Below are 23,900 nucleotides of genomic sequence, written 5' to 3'. Positions count from 1 at the left end.
AACGCTGAGATTTAGTCCCTGGGATATCTGTTGTTTAAGTTTGTATACAGCTAGGATGTAACAGACATTTCCTTGAGTGCAGGAGCTAATAGTAAAACAACCAAAGCAAAAACAAACAAATAAAAAAACCCACTCCTTTCACATTTTTTTCGTATTGTCTCTACATTGACTGGTGGTCTGCTTCAGAGTTCAACTCTCCTGTTAATATCAGCCCAAGGTGAGAGTGAAATTCAAGGTCCTCTCCATCTTTCCATTGCCTGCCTCTTGTCCTGGGATTGCGCTCACTCATCACCTTAGGAAATCCCCTATTTACTGGAATCAAAATGTCCTCTCTACTCTCTACGAAATAAACCTTCCTCTACCTCCCATGTACTCAATTTTGTGTGTTATAGCTGGTAATCCTTTGCTAAAGACCTCTTTGAGTTGATTGCTTTTTATGTTCCTTTAGCTGTCTGCAAGCTGATTCTGCCTGAAGGATAAGTTCAGGGAGGACAGACCAAACAAGAATTTCCTGCTTCAGTCTTTCAGGCTGACATCTGATAGGTTGGTATTATTTTACTTTCATTGGCTGTTCAATCAGATGCCACACAATCATTTAGCTTAAACAATGGGAATTTATTAGTTCATGATTTTGAGGCTAATAACAAATCAAGCTGCATTAATGTGAAGCTTTCTTCCCAAAGACTGGCATTCTGGAGCTGGCTACCAGCGATCCTTGGTCCTTGGCTCTTCTGTCATGTGGCAATGCACATGGTGGCCTCTCCTGGCCTCTCTTTTCTCTTCTGGATTCTATTGAATTTTGGCTTCTTGATTCCCACAACTTTCTCTCTATTTGTCTGAATTTCTTTGTGATTCCAGTGTTAGCATTCTATCCATCCTTAGTGTGGTGAGCCACACTTTAATTGAAGTAACCTCATCAAGAAGTCTTACTTACAGTGGGCCCACACTTATAGGAATGGCTCAAGTTTAAGAACATGTCTTTCTAGGCTACATACAGCTCCAAACCACCACACTCCATCCTCTGGACTCCAAACCATATGTTCTTTCTACATACAAAATACATTAATTCCATGCCAACATCCCAAAAGCCTTAAATCATTCCAGAAACAATGCTAGATACAGTCTCATCAAAATTAGTTATGGGGGGTGCACGGGTGGTTTAGTGGTAGAATGCTCACCTTTCATGCAGGAGACCTGGCTTCAATTCCCAGACCATGTACTCCCCCCCAAAATTAGTTATGGATATGGGGTAGATTGAAATACTAGTATCAATGAGAGGGAGGAGTAAGGGGTATGGGATGTATGAGTTTTATCTTTTTTCTTTTTATTTCTTTTTCTGCAGTGATGCAAATGTTCTAAAAATGATCATGGTGGTGAATATATGATTATGTGATAATATTGTTAGCCACTGATTGTACACCATGTACGGACTGTATGTGTGTGAAGATTTGTCAATAAAAATAGTTTTAAATATCAGTTATGGATTTACTATGTGCTGGGGCACGATTCCCCTGTCTGTGGACTTGTGAAGACGTTTTCTGCTTCCAATATACAATGGCGGGACAGGCATGGGCAGACATTCCCATTCCCATAAGGAGAAATTGGAAGGAAAACAGGGTCACAGGTTCCAAAAATTCCAAAATGTGGCAGGGCAAACTCCATAAGATGTCAAGCTCTGAGAGTCATTTATAGATCTGTGTTTTGTCCTCTAGACCTGATAGAGTGGCAGCCTCATCCCTTTCAAGTGCTGACACAGCAGCCATGGCTCCCCAAACACTGGGGTGGAAGTTCCACCTTCTCTAAGGATCAGGATAGTGGCCAGGGTCTACACAAATGCTGGGACATAGGCTCTCTCCAAACATTTCAGTGGCAGCTCTCTCCTGAACACAGCTCCCGCCAAGCACGGGGGCAGACTTCCCCTCTCCACATATAATGGTGACCCTGCTCTCTTGACATAGGGATATTTCTTCAGTCTACATCTCAACTTCTATGGTTCCGCCCTTGACGTCATTCTCCCTTCAGTTCATCCCTTCTCTCTCACATTTCAGTCCAGGATGGCAGTGGTTCTGCTCATACACATTTCACAAAAATCTCGTCAGCTTTGCTTGTAGTTCACAGGGATGTAAAGCCATCAGATGAAAGGACTTTCCATAGGTTCTTCCTGCATAACTGCATTTCCAATACTGATTTCCTCTGGAATGGCTGACTGTTTCTATGTTCACATGAAGCCCTAGTCTCCAGAGATGTGCTGTCTGGAAGCTTAGGGAATTCCCTAACAGAGCTGCTTCTGGCCTTACTCTCAGAGCACACTATTTTAATAGGTTCATATTTTTTCAAACAATTAATTTCTTTTTTGTGTGTGTGTGTGCCCTTAAGGGTTCATTTTTCAGCTTATCCCTTTCCTCTTACATTTCACTGAGAGGAAGAGATACCAGGCTGCACCTTTCATGCTCAGCTTGGGAAATCTCAGCTAAATATCCAAAGTCATTGCATTTTAAGCCCTGTCTTCCATCCAGCATCAGAATCCAATTTTGTCAAGTGTTCTGCCACTTTAATGACATTGCCTTTCCTCCAGTTTCCAATAATACATATATCATTTCCTTCTTAAGGATGCATCAGAAGTAACTTAAGCATCCATATTTCTATCAACAGTCTCTTCAAAGCAATCTAGCCTTTTCTATAAAGTGCCTGACCATTTTTCCAGCCTCTACCCATTCCTCAATTCCAAAGTCATTTCCACATATTTTTTTTGATAATTGCAGTAGCAGCACCCCGCTCTCCTGATATCAAAATCTGTTTTAGTTTTCTTTGGCTTCTCAGGCAAATACTATACAATGGTTCAGCTTAATCCATGGGAATTTATTCACTCACAGTTTTCAGGCTGAACAAATGTCTAAATCAAGGTGTCATCAAGGCAATGTTTTTTTCTGAAGATTCGTATTCTGGAACTGGCTGGCGATCCTTACTCCTTGACTCTTCTGTCACAAGGCAGTGCACATGCCAGCCTCTCATAGCATCTCATTTCCCTTCCAGTTTCCAATGAACCTCAGCCTCAGATTCCCATGGCTATCTCTCTGAATTTCATTCCATTTATAAAGTACTCCAATAATTGGAATAAGACCCATCAGATGAGCTGGGCCACACCTGAATTGAAGTAACTTTATCAAAAATCCTATCTATAATGGGATCCCTCCCACAGGAATGGATTACATTTAAGAACATGGTTTTCTAGGGACATACAGCTCCAAACCACCACATGCACTAATATCCCATGTCGGTTATTCTGTTCCTTTAGAAACAGGGACAGGGACTTACAATGAGGAAGCAGGATTCTCCCCACTGCACTAGAGAGGGATGGGGAAGGTCTAGCAAGGGTGTCATGCACTTCTCCTATACTTTCTCAAGCCTGTGTTTTCTTGACTCAGTATTTGCCCAGTTAGTGTAACCCTTTAACTGTTTTCCAGAATTCTGAGGAAAATAGCTCTACCTTTTACTAGTTGCTATTACAAATAGTTTCTATTAGCTGTTCACAAAGTCTTTGGGAGAATGGCATCCTAGAGGGTCATATACCACCATATTTGTTGACTAGAAGTCCAGCTGATATAGATGATCTTCTATAATGAGTATTTTCCAACCACTTATTCTTTCCTTTTGTGTAGATATTTATGTCTTTTCTTTATGCTTACCAAGAGGATTGCACTTAGCATCCTAAATCAATGAGAATTCAGTTTGTGTTGATTCTCGCTTGATTTCAATAGCCTATCCATACACTACACCTATATCCTTCTGTCACTCCATCTTACATTGTTCTTATCACAAAACCCATCTTTATGAACTTATGCCTAGTAACAAAGATTTATGCTTGTTTTTATGCGTTGAATTTTAAGCCTTATAAGTAAAAAAAACAGCATCACAAATGAAAAATTAAACACTCTAGGCATTTATATTTGCCTATATTTCTACTTACACTGGAGACTTTATTTCTTCATCCAGCACCAAGATGCTGTCTAGGTTACTTTCCTTTCGACATGGAGGACTCTCTTTAGCATTTCCTGTCAGGCATTCCTGGTGGTAATGAACGACCTCAGTTTTTGTTCATTCAGAAATGTCTTAAATTCTCTCTATGTTTTGAAGGTCAGCCACTTTGGTTGTATTATTCTCAGGTAACAGTTTTCTTTTAGGTCTTAAATATATCTTCCCATTGCCTTCTAGCTTCCATGCTTTCCCTTGAGAAATTGGACGCTAATCTCTTAAGGATCCTTTACATGTATTACGTAACTTCTCTCCTACCATTTTTAAGAGTCTACCTTTGTCCTTTGCATTGGACAGTTTAATCATAATGTCTCTTAGTGTAGATATGTTTGGGTTCATCCGGCTTGGTTTTCATTGTGTGTTTTGGATTTGTATATTTATATCTTTCATAGATTTGGGATGTTTTCATGGTTATTTCTTGAAATATATTTTTCCGGCCCTTTATCTCTCTCACCTCTTTCAAAGACTCCTATAATTTGTATATTGGTACACTTGATGTTATCCCACAGGCTCTGATCATATTTTTTATTCTTTTTTGTTTCTGCTCCTCAATCTGAACAACATCAGTCGCCCTGTCTTTGAGTTCACTGAGTCTTTCCTCTTCCTCCTCCAGTCTGCATTTAAACCCTTTTATTGAATATTTCTCTTCAGTTATTGTATGTTTAAGTTCTAGAGTTTCCATTTGTTTCTTTGTAATTTGTGTTTCATTATTGAAATTAGAATTTTGTTCATATTTTGTTCCTGATTTCCTTTACTTCTTTGTCCACGTTTTCCTTTGGCTTATTGATCCTGTTAATGAGCATTGTTCTAGGACCTTTGATTAGTAATACCTGAGACTGTGCTTCCTCTGGAATATTTCTCATCTAATTCTTTTTTCCCCATGATTGGTCCTTTCTTTCCTGCCTCCTTGTATGTTTTGTGATTATTATTATTATTATTATTTTTTTTTTTTTTTTGAGAACTGGAGATTCCAAGTATTATGTTGTGGTTACCCTGGGAATCTAATTCTCACACTCTTCAGTTTGCCAGACTAAGCACAAGAAGGAAAAATAAAGAATGAAAAAGTAAGGAAAGAGAGGAAGAGAGGGAGTGAGAGAGAGAGAAAAAAAGAAGAAAAATTTAACAGCAAACAGACAAAACACCTACTCCCAACACTCCACACACACACACAAAATGGTGATGTGAACTGCGTCTCCAAATCTTAAGTGCTGATAGCAAGCCTGAAGATGCTGCTATCAAGGCTGAATCCCAGGTCAGCATCCCTGTTCTTTCCTCAGAGATCAGGCAGATGTAAATATATAAAACAGAGGAATAAAAAAACAAACCAATGAAAAAGAAAATGCGAAAAGGTACACTGACTCTGTATGTCCAGATAGATGCTGGGATAAGGCCAGAAGATACTGCTTTGAGAGAAACCAAGACTAGCACATGTGCTGGGCCCTCAGGGATCCAGCATAAACAACACAAGAAAGAGAAAAAAGAAACCCAACCAGTGAAGATGTACACTGGGTTGGTAGGTTCAGGTAGATGCCAGTGTGCAGCAGTTGCTGCAGAAATGGCTAAAACCGAGGCCAGAGTGTTTGCAGGGTGCTCAGGGATCTCCCAACCCAGGAAATGCCCACACATCTGCCCAGAGAAGGCGCTCCAGCTCTTTCTATCCAGGTGGATGCCAGTGGGAGGCTGGAAGCACCGCCGCTCAGAGGGCTGAAACTGAGGCCAGGATCTGCACTGTTCCCTCAGGGATCACGGATTGACTCTCCCCTCAGCCCCAACTTGTAGAGGAGGAAGTTTCCTCTGCCAGGCCTGAACCCAATCAGCCCCCTGGAGCCCTGGCTGTGTGGCCGCAACCCCAGCCATTTCCACAGCCACTGCGGTGCGTCTAAGCAAGGGCCCCTGCTCACTGGGTTGAGCTTTCACTCACAAGAACTGTACTCTCCACAGCTTCTCACTTCCCCTAGTACTTCTATAGTTGTTCTAAATATCCTTTCTGGTTCCAGGATTGCCACCTAATTAATTGCTGTTTCTTCCCCCGGTCATTTTCCTAGTGGAGGGAGCAATTCATAAAACTTCCTGTTCCACCCTTTTGCCTTTCATATTTCTAATTCCCAGTGACCATCCTGTCATGAGACTTTTCCTTTTTGGACCTCAGAGTTATGTAAAGCTGTTGTCATTAAGTTTTATGCAAGCAAGTCCTAAGGAAGTATCGGTGGATGGTAGTTTGCATTTGAGGGCAGATGTTATACATAATTTTTAAGGAGTGATTGGTTTTCCGTGATATAATTTGAGACAACTAGTGGTTGTTTGGCAATCTGGCCCATGAGAGACAAACATTCCTGACAACAGCCACATTACTGTGCTCTCCTTACCTCCTGGGGTAGGCTGTAAGAATAATGCAAGTATTCCCAACCCCTGCCCTATGTATTCATGCCCTAATAGCATGCTATTATGTTAACTTCCATGACAAAGGGACTTTGCTCCCTTTGTCAAGACTTGGGGATAAGCAGGTCATCCTGCTTTATCCAGATAGTTCCAAAGGTCCTTTAAAGTAGAAGAAGGTGGGAGAAAAGGAGAGTCAGAAGATGTGAAGACAGAAGAATTGTCAGAGAGATGCAAGGTTGCAGGTTTTGAAAAACTTGGATGGTAGTCATGAGCCAAAGAGTGTGGGCAGCCTCTAGAAACTGGGAAAGGGAACAGATTCATCCATAGAGTCTCAAGAAAGGAAAGGGAACACAGACCACTGACCACTTGATTTTAGCCTATTGAGACCTGTGTCAGACTTCTGAACTACAAACCAGTTGGGGAATTTATTGGTGTGGTTTTGTGTTCCCAAATTTGTGGTAATTTTTTATGACAGTCATAGAAAACTATAATAACTCCATAGAAAGATACCCCTCTGCTCTCTCTCTCTTTCAGTAACCTATGTATTCCGGTCAAGCCATGCCTTTGCTCCTGCACCCCTGGAATCCACGGATCTTTCCTGACCCAGAGTACCTCACCACAGGCCTCTGGGATGCCTCCCACCTCTCTTTTCTGGAATGGCAAGAGCTAAGCTTTCTACTTTCTCTTGTGTGGTAGGTGTTGGATATTGCAGTGATATTAATGATCTTGAGTTGCAAAAAAACTGTAAACATGTTGACCACAGTTAGAATGTAAACACAGTGAGGAAAACCATGCTTTCGTAATAAGTGATAAACAGACATTTGTGAGAAGAAATGATATGGACTGGCTTGTTGCCAGCCAGATGGGCACTCCTTATAAAAACCCACTGTAGACGCCACCTTGGCAAGTATCAGGTTCAGACATATTGCCACAGTCACTCAAGTCCCGACTTCAGTGCCTGTGTTTGCTGAGAAGCAGCCTCTGCAGCTCTCAATGCAGCAGAGACCAGCATTGAATACCACCTGGTCGGCCTCCTGAGACTGTTCCTTCAAGTATCTGCCTGTGGTCCATGAGTCCCAGGCCAATGGACTTTCAAGACTCTGGTGTCCTCTACCTTTAAATGTGCTGTGTGTCCTTGACTTGGCTTTGTGCCTTGGTTGTATTGGCAGCTTGTGATTAGACATGCAAATCAATTGCATTGAGCATTCCAAACTAGAGTTGTGTCAGGTCTGCTTTCAAGTGCTAATTTATTTTCAGTTTTCATCTGCTTTTGGTTTATGACAAGCGCGCTTACATGACAGTAGGTATTTTCCCTTCTTCTCACCATATGCTTCAAGGATGGCAAGAAAAGCAGCTTGTTGTTCTACTTGTATTTGGAAAATTTCTCATATTTGGGAGGAGGAAAAGGAAATTAATCTTCAACCAGAATAGAGTTGATTCTGAATGATTACACTCAAATTTTTGATCATCTGTATTATCAATCTGCATAAATCAACATTTTCCCTGTTCTCAGCTTCCCGTGGTTCATTCATTCAGTTATAGTGTGTGTGTGTGTGTGTGTGTGTGTGTGTGTGTATTAGCCAGATAATCACGTGTAATCAGCTTTAGGAATACAGACACAGCTTTAAGAATGTAGACACAACCTTAAAGTGAAGTATACACTCTACTTATATATTCTAAACACTTTATTAAAAATGTATCTTCTTATTACAGGTTCAGAAATTGCTCTATTCTTCACAGTAACTTTGTTATAGTAACCAAATGAAGTTAGTGCAATGAGAACAGCAATAGCCTTTCAAAAATTGTGATTCTGAATATCTAATTAAGATCAGTAGTTTCATGGCCTATTACAATTTCTAGAACTGTCCTAAAGGTAAATGGGCATTATTATTTCTCCAATGCAATCAATGATCATTGTATATTTTGCAGTTTGAATTGATCTTTAAAAAAACCTTCCTTAAGAATTGGAAATTTTCTCAAATACAATGCATTGATGTTATTGGCTTTTTCTCTGCGGTTATATTTATATAAAGTTTGTTCTCAAACTTTAAAAATCAAATGTATGGGACTTAAATTGGTTCAGTCTTAGTGTATTGGGGAATATAGAGACATATGGAAATGTTTCCAGGAAAGGGAAAAATGATATTTTCAGTTTTAACTCCTTCTTCTTTCTCTCTATTCATTTATTTTATTTTATTTTATTTTTGGAGGTGGGGGTGCAGTGCATGGGCTGGGAATTGAATCAAACCCAAGTCTCCTGCATGGAAAGTGAGCATTCTACCACTGAAACACCCATGCACCTTCTCCTATTCATTTTTGCATCACAGATTGGAACAGCTCAGCATATCAGTGCTGTAGCATCAGCAAAGTGTTTACAGTTCTGCTTTGAGCTGATATCTTTTACAAATAGCACATTACTTATAACAATATAAAAACAAAAGCTTTATGTGACACAAATAGCACCTGTATCAAAAGGAGAAGATTGTGCATTATTGCTTTGGAATGAAAACTTGTCTCTGAGCCAAATGCTCTATACCAAATAATAATGATAATAAAAATCTACCTGCTGGCAATGCAGCCCCAAATACAAATATCTTGTTTCAGTGTTTCATTTCAGGAAATAATAGAATAATCTCTTGGGTACTTTTTCTTCTTGTGACTTGCAGAAGAATGGGGGGATTAATGGTTTGGTTTGATAAGTTGAAAATATTGCTTGGCAGATAAAATAAAATTAAATCAATTATCTTTTTGGCTGACCAATTTTTTAAAATCCTGCAGATGACTGCATTAAATGATGGTGTGTTTGACCTTGACAAACCAATTGTGGTTTATAGAATTCAATCAAGAGGACTTTTTTTTTCCTCTCAAAAGATCATGGGCTCACAAGACGTCAAATCATAGTTCAGCTTTCTGAGAGCTGAGGTACTACCAAAAGGTTTCAAAATAGCTAACATACCTTGTGCTGCCCAAACCCCAGGTAAAATAGGAATTCTGCTGGAAGATATTTAAGAGAGGAGAAGGAATAGTCCACAGGGGATGCTCTGCCTTCAGTCTCTTCCCCAGGAGCCATGACAAGTGTGATGAAATCTCCTCTTATGTTAACACTTTGCTGATATACAAGCCAAACTTGTCAGAGGCTGTACTCACCACCTCCTCCTTTACTTGCAACCTAGGCCCTCTATGGCTTTCCCACTCTGACATCCAATCTCTTTAACCTCTTTAACCTCCTCTACTACTGTTGGGGTTTTGAGGAACGATAATTCTGAATCAAATGAGTAAACAATACAAACATCAGATACAAACAATAAATAACCACTTCATTGTTAGGAAATCTGGATTGAAGATTGTGGCATTGACCTAAGACTTGACACCAGAAGCCTTTTATCCCCCATTTCCCCAAGATGCAAACTCTACTTTGCAGGGTGAGTGCAATAACTGGAGGAAGGAAGGAGAGGCAGAGAGGGAAGGAATGTGCCATGTGTGCTTACAGGATCCTAGGGAGACAGTCAAAGAGTCTATGATATACAAGGATAAGGACCCATTTCTTTAGGTTATCCATCAATCAAATAAATCTTTCTCCCCCAGGCAAGGAAAGAGTAAAGGGGCTAGAAAGAAATAGTTTCTGTTACTTAAAATTATTTAAATTTTTAATGAAAAGTTATCTTCCCAACATTTTAGGAAGCATTCAATTTTTTTGGCCATTTAAAATATTGGGATAAGTGTCTGTTTCTTTTTGGTTTATAGGAGTTCAATATATTCTGGATATAAGTGATTTTTTAGAAACGTGTTACAAGTACCTAATCCCCACCTGTGGCTTGCCTTTTCACTCTCTTAATAGTGTCTTTGGAAGGACAGAAGTTCTTCACTTTAATAAAGTCTGATATATCAGCTTCTTCTTTTTATGGCATGTATTTGTATGTTCTATTTAAGAATCACTGCCTGTCCCAAGATCAAGAAGATATTCCCCTATATTAGCTTCTAGGAGCATTATTGCTTCTCTATTTAGGACTTTGATATACCTGGGATCGAATTTTGTATATGTTGGTGAAAGGGATTAGGATTTCTTTCTTTCTTCTTTTTGCTTCACATAACAAATTTATAAAGCACCATTTATTGAAAAGATTATTTTTCCCCCATTGCACTATGGTAATACCATATCATAAAGCAGTGAAACAGAATGAGACTGTTTTGTGACTGCCTACTCTGTTCCACTGGTCTATTCACTTATCATTGGACCAATGACAACTATAGTCCTATAGTTAATCTCAATATCTGGTAGTGAAACTGTCCTATTTTGATCCTCTTCTTTGAAATGCCTTGGCTATTCTTGGCCTTTTGAATTTTCACATAAATTTTAGAATGCCTGATAGGGTTTTTGAATGAAAATGCATTGACACTAAACCAATTTGAAAAGAAATGACATCTTCCCAGTATGCCAACATGTTGATTTAGGGATCGATTTCTATTAATAATATTTGCAAGTTTCCTTTTTGGGATCTTGAGCCTCTTCCATGAGATTTATTCCTAGGTATTTGATGTTTTAGATTTTATAATAAATAGAATTATTTAAACATTTTCTAAGTTTAAAATTTCTAATAGAATGTTGCTAATTCATAGAAATACAATTGACTCTTTTTATATTGAACTTGCATCCAGTGGCCTTGCCAAATTCACTTATTCATTCTCATAGTTCATAGAAGATGTGTTAGTTAGATTCAGTTGTCAACTTGGCCAGGTGAGCATACCTAGTCTTGTTGCTGCGGACATAAGCCAATGGTACGTGAACCTCATCTGTTGCTAATTACATCTGCAGTCGGCTAGCAGGCGTGTCTGCTGCAATGAGTGAAGTTTGACTTAATTGGCTGGTGCTTAAATGAGAGAGCGCAATGTAGCACAGCCTAGCAGCTCGGCATTCCTCATCTCAGCACTTGCAGCTCAGCCCAGGCCTTTGGAGATACAGAAAGAAGTCACCCCAGGGAAAGTTGTTGGAACCCAGGGGCCTGGAGAGAAGACCAGTAGAGACCATCCTGTGCCTTCCACGTAAGAAAGAACCTCAGTGGAAAGTTAGCTGCCTTTCCTCTGAAGAACCAACAAAAATAAATCCCCTTTTATTAAAAGCCAATCCATCTCTGGTGTGTTGCATTCCGGCAGCTAGCAAACTAGAACAGAAGGTTTGGGGATTTTCTACATACAATATTCATTTTCTTATATATAATGACAATTTTATTTTCAATTTTATACTATTCATTTATTTTTCTGGTCTTATGGTACTGGCCAAGTCCTTGAGTACACTGTTGGAAAAGAGATAATTTTATAAAAAGGAAAAAAATATTTTTTGTCCAAATTCTTGATGAAATGGAAAGCTTTCAGTTTTTCACAATTATGATATTTGCTGTAATTTCTTTTTAGATGCCCTTTATCAGATTAAGGAAAACTCTCTTCTACTCTTAGTTGTAAGGAATTTTTATTATAAATGTATGTTAAATATCATTAAATATTTCTGAGTCAGTGGGCTGGGCACATATTGCATCTCCTTTATCACTTTAGTGTGGTGAATCACACTGATTGATTTTTCAAATGTTAAACTTGCCATGCTTTTCTGTAATAAACTCAGGTTATATTATCTCTTATTTATATGATCATGACATATTCCTAGTTTAAAATAATTATTTTAAATAATTGCAGTGTTTGATCTGCTAATATTTTATTTAGAATTTTGCATCTATGCTCATGAGAGAGATGACTCTGTAGTCATCTTCTCTTGTAATGCCCTTCCCATGTTTGATATCAAGATTATTATGGACTCATACAATGAACTTGGAATTGTTTCCTCTTTTGGAAGAATTTTTATAAGATTTTTTTTGTTTAGAATAATATAGTGGTAATGCCATCTTCAAGATATGGACCTTCGTCATATATCCACTTGCCAATACCCTCACTGAACTTTTCTTACTAGTGTCTGTTTGCATTTACCCCAAGTATGTCAGCACTCATATCTCATCTTTCTACAGGTGCCTCTTTTTCCATATGTTTTTGAGAAAGTTGGATGCTCTGAGACCTCAACTCTTAAAAGTTTCCAGAAAAAAAAAAGTGTGAACTTTCAGTTTACCAAACAATTTTTTTTATTATTGCAAGGGGGTGAAATGTCACTCTTTCCAACTCTCTATATCTCTTTATATCTCTCTATATCTATAAAATATATATATTTATATAAAATATAAATATATATTTGTAAAATATATATATATATTGTAGGAAGATTCTAGTCACAGATTCAATTTCTTCCAAAGATATAGGATGCAATTACACTTCCTACCTGGAGATATAGATATTTCACCCCCTTGCAATAATAAAAAAAATTGTTAGGTAACCTGAAAGTTCACACTTTTTTTTTTTTTGAAACTTTGAAGAGTTAAGATCTCAGATCATCCAACTTTCTCAAAAACATATGGAAAAAGAGGCATCTATAGAGAAATGAGACATGAGTCCTGACATACCTAGGGTAAATGCAAAGAGACACTAGTAAGAAAAGTTCAGTGAGGGTGTTGGCAAGTGAATATATGACAAGGGTGCACCGGTTAAAGAGTGTTAAACCACTAGAGGCAAGAGCAATTACCAATAAATTCCCATTGTTTAAGCGAACCCATTATATGGTATTTGTTTTAGCAGTTGGAGAACTAAAACATCATTCCCCCCAAATTCTATAGGCACAATCATATTCAAACTGCTGAAAACCAGAGACAAAAAGAAAAATCTTGAAGACAGTCGAGAAAGAAGCAATATCTAGAGGGGAGCATAACAGACTTATATGAAACCATACAAGCAAGAAGACAATGGAATGACATCTTTAACGTGCAAGAGAAAAACAACCTGTAAATAAAAGATTCCATACCCATTGAAAATATCTTTCAAAGAGGAACGAGAAATAGACTTTCTCAGATGAACAAAAATAGGAATTTATTGCCAACAGGATATTCTACAGGAAATGTTAACTGAAGTTCTTCAAGTAGAAAGATTATGATAACAAACATGAACTTGGATCATACACACATACAAGGAAGAGCAATGGAAGCAGAAAAATGAAAATGAAAGTAAAATTTATTTTTCTATTCTTAAATGCTCTAAAAGATAACTGACCATATAAAGCAAAAATAGCAACAATATACTATATGTTTGTAGCACAAAGAAAAGTAAAATATGTGACAATGATAGCATACAGAGTGGGAAAGAGGAATCATAAGTTCATTGCTCTATATATAGAGTGATATCCTACTACATGAAAGTTGACATTGATTGATTAAAGATATATATACCATAGAGTACCTACCACAAATTTTTTAAAAATGTATACATAATAAGTCAATAGATAAGATAAAATGGAATTATGAAAAATGGTGAATTAAAACAAGAGAAAGAAGAGGAAAGAAGAAAGCATCAAAAACTAAGAGGTCTGATGTTTTACCTTGCTTGTAAACTAACAAATGAGACTGCTACTGTTTCATAGATGCTTGACGTTACAGTCTCAGATCAGAGATGTTACATGTTATTACTCATGGCCCAGTAGGCAGCATGAGCTTAATGATTGCACCAGTTCCCCTTCCTCCCAATTCCCAAAGGGGTGATGGGGAATGGGGCCAGGTAGATGTTGCCCATGCAATGAGTTTGCATCACAGTTGAGGAACACTGAGTGTAAGAAACTCCCAATTTTATTATATTGGGTGCTCTAGGGAATCTCGCCAACATTTTCTCTGAATGAAGGCATCATCTTTGTAATCTTGCTCAGCAAAGAAATTTCCCCTCTACCCTGGAGTTACACACTATATCAGACTTTCAGACTGTTTGATGTACAAATTACCTCAAAAAGATGATCTGGGACAACAGCTCTCACAAGATGTATGGAGACACCATGGAGAATAGGCTCCCAATACAAAGAACAGATGAAACAAATATAAAACAACTAGGAAGATGGTAGATTTTAATTCAACCATATCAATAATAACATTAAATATGATTGGATTAAGCATGTAAGTCAATAAATCAGTCCCAACCACATGCTGCCAAAGACATTGCTAGGTTAAAGATAAAAGGATGGAAAAGATATACCATGCAAACACTAAACATGAGCTGGCTTGTTGATAATAATAGCAGTTGAAGTAAAATTCAAACAAGGATGATGAGGTACATTGCATAATGATAAAATGGTCAACTGTCCAAAAAGGCAGTAATCCTAAACCTGTATAAATTTAATGATGGCACTTCAAAATACACGAGGGAAAAACTGACAGACTTAAAGGAGAAACAGACAAATTCACAGCTGTGGTTGAAGTCTTCAATTACTTTTCTCTCAGTAATTTATAGAACAGGTAGCTAGAAAGTCAGTAAGGTTATAGAAGACCTGAATAACACAGGCTGCCAACTTGATCGAATGGACATATGATAGTCTACCCAACAACAATAGAATATACATTTTTTATTTGCCATAAAGCAGTCTCTAATATAGAGGCCATAATCAAACCTTAACAAATTTAAAAGCATAGAACTCATACAAAGCATATACTTCAATCATTATGAAATTAAAATTAATAACAGAAAGATGTCTGGAAAATTCCTAAATATTTGGAAATTTAGCAACAAATCCTTAAATAATCAATGTGTTAAAGAGGATGTTTCAAAGGAAATTGAAATGGATTTTGAAATAAAATTAAAATGAAAATGCAATATATTAAAATTTGTGGCATGCCACTAAAGCTGTATTTAAGGGGAAAGTTAAAATCTAAACTTCTACCTTAAGATATTGGAAAAGAACAAATTAAACCCACAGCAAACAGAAAAAGGAAATAATAAAGATGAGATCAGAAATCAAATAAAATTCGAAATAGAAAAGCAATAGAGAAAAATCCACTTAACTGAGAGTAGGTTTTTTAAAAAAATGATAAAATGTATGAACCTCTACTAGGCAGTCTGGCTGAGAAAAAAGAAGAAGACATAAATTGCAAATATTTTTCAAATCTTCTTTAAGTTGAAAATGATAGCAAATGCAAAGTTAAAAAAAAAGTTATAGGGCTATTTCCATACCATAAAAGTTGACTGTGATGTACTCAGTAAATATTTGCTAAATGAAGTTGAACCGGACGTCCTACCTAGAAGCATAGGGCAGAAATTGAGAGCAGGGAATTAATAGTTTGGTATTTGTCAAATTTATTGCCTAAAGGGTAAAGCATTATTTGTGAATTGAGATTTTATTTTTTTGCCTACAGGTTTAATTTGTGAAAATCAGTGTTTGTAGATTATTTAAAATGATCTATCTTTAAAGTCTTTAACTAAAAATATTGGAATTACATATGTATATTTTGATTGTGATTATTTTACCAGAAAAATTTCCAGTCCAACATAGGGACTCTCTATTGAGTCTTCACTATTTTTTAATTAGCTTCAATACACCCTCTAGCAGGTCTCTTATGGCTGCTGTATAAAGAACCACGGACAGGGTCGCTTATAGCAACGGGCATTTATTTTATCACGGTTTTGGAGACCAGAAGTCTGAAATTGAGGTATCAGCAGCACTGTGCTCCCTTCAGAGGCTCCAGAATGAATCCTTCCTTGCCTCTTCTGGCCTTCAGTGGCTGCCAGCAACGCTTAGAGTTTTCTTTTTGCTTGTGGCAGCATAACTCTGCCTCCATTGTCACATGGCTGTCTCCCTTTGCCTCTTGTTTCCACATTTCCTGTCCTTATAAAGGCACCAACCATAATTATTTTAGGGTCCAACCTAATCCAGAATGGCTTCATCTTAGCTTGCTGATGTCTGCAAAGACTCTGTTTACAAATGAGGTCATATTTACAGATTACTCATGGGACATGAGTGTTTGGAGAACACTCTTCAATCTGGCACACTCTTAAAAAGTAGCAAGGAGTCACTTCAAGAAATTTCTAGTATACCTTTTGAAGCTTGTTTGGGTTAGGAAATTTTGACAAAAAGGATTTTGGTCTGGAGTCTGATGGCTGTCTATCTTGAGGGACTATCTAGGGAATATTCAATTCCAATTCTATTTTGTCACCTGAAATTTATACAACCGTGTATTAGAAAATAGCAACCTTTCATGTTACCTTTATACTCTTTTTAATTACATACATGATTATCATAATGTCTTGATTGAGAGTGCTATATTCATCATTAATTTGCCCATCAAAATAATGTTATTGCTTGCAAAGAATTCAGTTTCCAGTATCTGCCATGGCCTCCTCTACAGAACAGTGTGAGCAAATACAAAAACCTGGTCCTACTCAGTGTCTCTTTGTACTTGGGTTTTATTGAGAGAAGCACATGTTATTTTAACCTTTTCTTACTGTGCCCAGTTACGAAAATTTCTTTGAAGCTGGTCTGAACGCATTTTGTTCTTCCCCTGTGGGGTCCCTTTTCCTAACAATTTGTGTTCCCTCTCCCTCTGAGGGTTGCTCTATGTTTGCATTTTCTTCCCCTCTATTCACATCTAAACTTTATCATTTTACTTTTGACTTTGGCTTTTTTTCCTTCAGACTTTCTTCTTTCATTTGATAACAAGCCCTTCAAAGGTAAGAGCAGAAAGCTTCAGGAATGCATAGGTTTGAAATATTATTTAATTCCCAATAATGTTCTGTTAGATTAATTAGTGTTAAAAAAGTTTGGGTGATTAAAAAAAAAACACAATAAAAACCACCTGCGGAGTGTGGCTCAGTGGCAGAATCCTGGCCTACGATGCTGGAGACCCGGGTCCAATTCCCAGGGCCTGCCCATGTGAAAAAAAAAAGAAAAAAAAAACCGCTTGCGTTTTCAAATAAAACTACCCAGAGATTTATACAATGCTATTTTGCCTTTAAACACTTGTCTCTACAACCTTAAGTGTAATTTTCCATACAAGGCTTTACGTTTCTTGTCTGGCAACCAATGAGTTAGCTTCACTCTTCTTCAGTTAGCTTCAATACACTCTCTAGCAAGACAAAGAAAAGGTTGTTAGAGTCAAATACAGTACTGAATCGATGGAAGCATAAAACCTCATGTAGATTCAGAATTAATGTGTTTTGTTCTTTTATTTGGACCAATGCCAGCTTTATGGGGCGAGGGGAAAGCGCTAGAGAAGCAGTCAGGCAGAGGGCAAGGAGGTCGTTAACTGGAAGATGAAAGAAAGGGTGAGATGCCACTTTTTAAAATGTCTGACATCGCCTGAGACCCTTCTGATGAGTATTTTCCAATATATGTTACACCAAACTCCACACCCAGACCCACCCATGCACGTGCAGCGCATATAACCCTCACAGTTCATGTATGAAACACAATTTCCTTTATAAGGCATGATATGTGCTTACATTTTCTGTTCTATGTCCTTTGAAATTGCTGGTTACAAATGACTGCATTGATTTCCTGACCCACTAAAATGTGGCAACTCACGGTACAGAGATCTGGACTGTTCATGTCTATGGATAAATTCTCTCATTTGCTTCTTTCTTAATAAACTTTTTCATTGCCTTCTTTCTCTCATCTCCAGCAGTGGCCACTACTGTTTGCTAAATGGATCATGACTTCCCATGACTTAATTAAAGGCTTGGCGATGTAAATAAAGGAAAGATTGGAGTTCTGAAAGCCCTGGGCTTAAATGTCAAAAAGGTAAACTCCCAGACCAGACCTGTTGGGAACAAATGGACGATTATGTGACAATGAGGAGGAAGAGATAAAAAAGCTGTTAATCACAGTCAGAATCTGGAGGTTTAATATAAGCAAAGCCACATTCTGTTCAGCAAAGTGCATTGGTTTACTGAAAATAAATATTTAGATTTCATCTAATATAGGTACATTGTATAGGCATTGGAAACTTCTTCCCCAGAGGGAGAGTAATGAACTCTAAAAGTTTAATTGAATCTACCTCTAAATCAACAGTGGTGGATGCCTTTAAAGGTTAATGTCACTCCTGGGTAATAGCCTTCCCACCCCAATCACAAAAAGCAATACAACTCTACTTTATATAATAGGGAGGACCACGGGGCAGCCCTCAGGGCATTACCTTCTGGAGAAAGAGCTTTTTGTCCATTCTGGAAAAGATAATTGTGTATAAGTGGTTCTCCACCCCATAAGGCCACAGAAAGAATCACATGGGTGCTTTTCAGAAACAGTGACTCAGACAAGTCAACAGGATGGAGTACAATTTAAATAAAAGGAAATGAAGTGCTTGTAGTGCACTGGTAGAAACAAACACAAAAAGGGAAATCTGAGCTGTGAATCCCCAATTGTCAGACCTGACCCTCCTTCCTGTTCCTTTACTGCCACCCTACTCCCACCCCAGGTTTCCGAGAAACTTAGGAGGCAAAGGGCGTCAGGACTCCCCTGTTCAAGTCCTGGAAGTCCGTACCCTTGTTATTCAAGTGTGATCCACATACCAATAGCAGCAGCCTTACCTGGGAGCTGATTAGAGATGGATTAGGGGGTGAGGGGTGGAATGGTGGCAGCCTTGTCCCTGGACCCCTGGCCCCAGGGGCATGTTCCACAACAGATGGACTCAAGAAAAATGGTAAGACAGTGCTTCTTCCTTAACCCTGCATATCAAAGAAACAGAAGAAGTTGTCTAGCATTTGCCTTCCTCAGATAAATTTCACATAAACATAACTGATCATGAAATTTCTGACTCACATGAAACAAAAAGTCAGAGGATTATTGACTTCCCTTAATACAACTCCATATGAGCAAGGAATTGTGTTTACTGTATTCACTGCTGTATTCCCAATCAATATCTGATTCCTATTCAACCCTCCCCATCCCTATACATACACACATTTTCATATACCTAAACACAGACAAAGTCTATAAACCAGTTCACATAGAACAGACTATGTTGGGGTTAGAAAAGCTCCCAACTCCTCATTGACATACAAATTCAGTGTAGTTCAGTGGAGACACTCTGCTTATGGTATCCACTGAGGGACCCTGGCTGATGGAGGCTTTATCTCAACATGCACTTCCCAGGCACCATGGCACAGGGAAAGGAAGTGAGCATGTGGCACATCAGCTTTTTTAAGGCTTCCACCCAGAGTGACATATAACACTTTCACTCACCTTTCTTTGGTCAAAGCAAATTACATGGTCATGCCGAACTTGAGACCGGGTAGAGTTGTGAAATCCCACCATGCATGCAGGATTAGGATGGGAAATATTTGGTGAACCACCCTATAGAACACCACAAGTGATAGGTGCCAAAGAGAGCTTGTAAATCCAATTCTGTGGAAACACAAGTGAGAAAATAGTTAACTTTCTTAACTAAGGAAGGGGGGAAAACAACGTTCAAATGCAGAGTTGTTTAAAGACAATTGTAATTATTTTCTACATATACTACTACCAATTTTATAATACAAGAAAATATTTTCCTTTTCAGAAACAGGCCAGATATTTTTCAACTCTTCTGTTCATCTTCTTTCCTGCTGCATTAAATGCCTCCCTTTTTAACTTCTTCAGGGGCTTGACAGATTCTCATGATATAATTATGTAAATGTGGGCTGGATCCTATAATGTCAGGTAGATTCATAACTGATGAATGATTTGAGGTGTTTGAATGGAGAGCTCTAGTAGTGTGCCAAAGATTTCACTCTCATTTGGCACTTTTTTCAGAGATTGGATGAAGATATGGAAGGCATATAGATCATGTTTTCAGAGGACTTGAAATTTGGGGGGCTAAGCATATATAGGCTGAAAAAAACTGGAAATTCAGAAGGAGGTTGATATACTGTAAAGGTCATGAAAACTACAAGATGAACTTAACATAAGGTGAATGAAAGCCTTACTTTTTAAGTAAAAAAATTACAATCACGAAAATACTTATATATCACTTTTTTCCAGTGTAAATGTATGGTGACCCCTTAAGTTACTCAAAATAAAATAAGGTGAACTAAATTAAAAGTAGTTGAGTCAGAATAAATAAAACAAAAGTTGGAGCAAAGAAAGAGCCAAGAAGGAAGACAAAAGTATCTGTCATAATTGTAGTCTTTGTATGAGAAAGTGCATAAAAGTAAAATGACTAGATAAAGTGTTCACAATCATTGTTGAAGAAACAGTTCAACAGGGCTTAGGAGACAATCAGGACAGGAAATGAGAGCTGAAGTAGGCTTAGTTTCAATTCTGACTAATTGGTAAGTGGATTCTTAGAGCAGTGTGGTAGAAGAGTATCATGGTTTCCCAACTGCTAAAACAAACACCATACAAAGGGTTGGTTCAAACAATGGGAATTTATTGTCTTAGAGTTTTACACTAGGAGAAGTCCAAAGTCAAATGTCAGGAAGGCGATACTTTTCCCGCGAAGGTGCTGGTGTTCTGGACCTTGCTGCCAGGGATCCTTGGTCCTTGGCTTTTCTGTCACATGCAAAGCACATGGCAGGATCTTCTCCTTTTTCCTCAATTCCATGACTTCCAGGTTCTACTCCTCCCTTTTTCTTGCTCTGTCTGAATTTCATTCTGTTTATATTGGACTCCAGTAATCCATATTAAAGCCCAACCTGATTTATTTGGGCCATACCTTAACTGAAATAATATCTTCAGGCGATCCTATTTACAATGAGTCCACACCCACCAGAAGATGGACTGAGACCAAAGAATATGACCAATCTGGAGTTACAATTCAATCTACTACAGAGGCCTTCTGAGACAGATGGTTAATTTCTTGTGTCAATTTGACTGATTTGTGGTGCCTAGTTGTTTGGTCAAGTAATTTACTGCTTGTTACTGTGAGGCTATTTCTTAGATGAGATTTACCTCCATAATCAGTTGCTTGCATCTACACCTGGCTTAGCATCTACAATCAACAAAGTAGATTGCCCTCAGTAGTGTGGAGACTTCTTTCATTCCATCAGTTGAATATCAAAAAAACAAAACAGAAGTCAAAAGTCAGAAAGAAGAATTTCTGACTCAGCTTCAGTATTAGCTTTTGCTGGAATTTCCAGCCAGTCAATTTCCTCTGGGAAATCTGGATTAAGCTTCAGCATTTATTCCTGCTTGATCCAGCCAAGCAGCATCTCCTGGGGAATTTCAACTCAACTTCAGCATCATCTCTATCAAGTTTACAGCTTTCAGCTTGCCTTACAGAGTTTGGATTTGACAGTTTTCATATAAGCCAATTCCATACAAAAAATCTCTTTAGATATATATACCTATATTTATATAGATAATATAGATCTATAGATATATATGGATGTGGCAAGTGCAGTGCTGGTTTCATTAACACCCATGACAACTATCTTCTAGTGTACAGCGCCTATTCTGGGCCGCTTACATAGGACCAGCACTGCCCCTTGTTGGGTATGGAATGAGCTGTTAGAAAATATGGTGCCTACTGCTTCCATTTTCCATGTTGAACCACAGATGTTTCTCAAGACAGAGCAGGGGATTTGTCTCTGCTGGAGGTTGACAGAACACCAGCTGTCCCCATTCCAACTGCAGCTGTCATGGAAGGAGTTCAGCAGAGGGAGATGTTTCCAGCATTGTGATTCTGAGTTTAACGTAACCATGTTCTGAGCAGGTTGTTCTCTTTACCCAAATGTGAAACATAGGGAGAGATACACATGGAGCAGAGAGGGAGGAAAGTGTACTGATTAACTTTTGCTGCATATGAGGTCACCAAAACCTAGTGTTTTAAACAAGTGCTTTTTATTTTTCATAATTCTGTGAATTGTGTGGATATTTCTTCTGGTCTGGAAATGCTCAGGGATCTCAGCTGTGAGCTGGTGGCCTGACTGTAAACAGTGGTCTAGGATGGTCTCACACATTTGTTGGCTTGATCTCGTTTGGGGAGATGGCAAAGACTTTGCCATACAAAGTTCCCAGGAGTAGCAAAAGAGTGGAAGCCCTAACACATAAGCACATTTCAAGTCTCTGCTTATATAAGCAATCTGCTATTGTTCCAATGGCCAAAGCAAGTTACATGGCTAATCTGGATTCAGAGAATGAAGGTGTAACTCTACCTCTTGAAGAGAGGAGTTTCAAAGTCACATATGCATGGATGGGGGGTGGGTATTTGTGGCAATTTTCACAATCTGCTCTAGAAGGGGAACACATGCTTATCTACACAAAGCAGCCAAATCAATCCTTCCAGATTGTTCCCACATCTTTGAGCTTTTTAATTAGAACTGAAATCCCAGTTCCCCATTGAAACACTTTCAAGGATGTTTAGGTTCCTTACGGAATGTTTATTCCTGGAAACTAAACCATGTTGGAAATTGATTTCTGAACATTCGACTTAAACAAAAGACCTTTAGAAATACCACCCACTTGTAATTTGGGGTCTGTCTATCTTTTTGGCTGAAATGGGGATGCAGAAATGGGCTAGTGTTTTCCATTTGTTTATTCATCCTATGGTTTGGAAGTAAAAATTCCTTTCTGTTGTAGATACAGATGATAGCCTCCTCATTTGGGTCTGAAGTTTGCACTATTTCACTTTTGGCTGGGTATAGTCAGAACTGCTATTTTCATTGTAGAGTCAAATGATTATTTATACTTCGCTTGGATCATTCTTTATATACCATTAGCAATGACATGCAAAGCACAGGAACTGAGTATTTACATCCAAAATTCTGAAGTGAATATTCTCCCTTCGGCAGATACAATTGCTCAGGGCTGTAGGGCCCAATAATAAAGAACCATATATCTCTGCTGCACTGAACACTGCTGTAGCCATGGCTTTCAAGTTGCTGAAGCCCCAAATCTCCCAGCTTCTCTCTGTGTGTCTGAGTGAGGCTGAAGCCTGCCTGGGTGTTGCCTGTTAAGAAAAACCTGGAAGACAATAAAGAAAGATTTCATTGTTTTTTTTTTTTTTTTTTTTCTTAATGACTAAATCGTCAGACTCATTCTTCCAAATGGTGCATTGTTAAAACCTACATTATGGCAGGATTCAAAGTCCAACACTATATATATATATATATTCCCTAGGAATCTAGAGAGATTCTGTGCTTGAGGTTACTCTGATGATGCCTGGGACAAAAGACATGAATCCTAGCTTCAGTGGATTTAAAGACTAGTCAGAGTGTAAAGAGTGGAATAGAAATCATTATAATAGAGGACAGGATATGCTGCTCAACAAAGAGTTCAAACAAAAGAATATGAAGTTCAAAAGAGGAAGAGAGAACTGTTGTTCAAATGACCCTTGTAGCATTTATCATATGGCATTTGATTGTTGATTTTGTTGTCCCCTTGAAGGCAGAGAGTGAGGCTCTCTCTGTCTTATCATCTCCAGTGCCTCTCAAGGTGCCTGCCATCCTGCAAAATAGGTGTTGATGAACATTTGCTGAACAAATCCATGGAATAATGCATTGATCACTTAGGAGGGGAAATAAAAGGTTTATGGATGTGGCAAAATTTGAAAGGAACTTAAAAAAATTGGCAGACACTTCTGAGTTTCAGAGAGAAAGGATTTGCATTGGAGAGCATAGACTCAGTAAAGAGGTGTAAGTGGGAATGTTTAAGCTTGGTTTGGAGAAAAAGTAAC

At 38.2% G+C, this 23,900-nt stretch overlaps 1 long non-coding RNA gene across 2 annotated transcripts in view; it reads left to right on the top strand.

Annotated features, from left to right (window-relative positions):
* LOC143676271 (uncharacterized) overlaps positions 1–23,900 on the top strand; it is a 42,926-nt gene that overhangs the window by 7,686 nt on the left and 11,340 nt on the right. Inside the window, exons 2-4 of one of the 2 annotated variants that reach the window (XR_013171968.1) lie at positions 187–217; positions 449–543; positions 6,946–7,103. This is a non-coding gene — a long non-coding RNA (uncharacterized LOC143676271). The remainder of the gene's footprint in view (positions 1–186; positions 218–448; positions 544–6,945; positions 7,104–23,900) is intronic. The other variant, XR_013171969.1, reaches the window with a different exon arrangement.

This window comes from Tamandua tetradactyla, chromosome 3 (genome assembly GCF_023851605.1).
Source record: "Tamandua tetradactyla isolate mTamTet1 chromosome 3, mTamTet1.pri, whole genome shotgun sequence".
Taxonomy (NCBI): Eukaryota; Metazoa; Chordata; class Mammalia; order Pilosa; family Myrmecophagidae; genus Tamandua; species Tamandua tetradactyla.
This window is presented reverse-complemented; position numbering and strand designations above follow the sequence as displayed.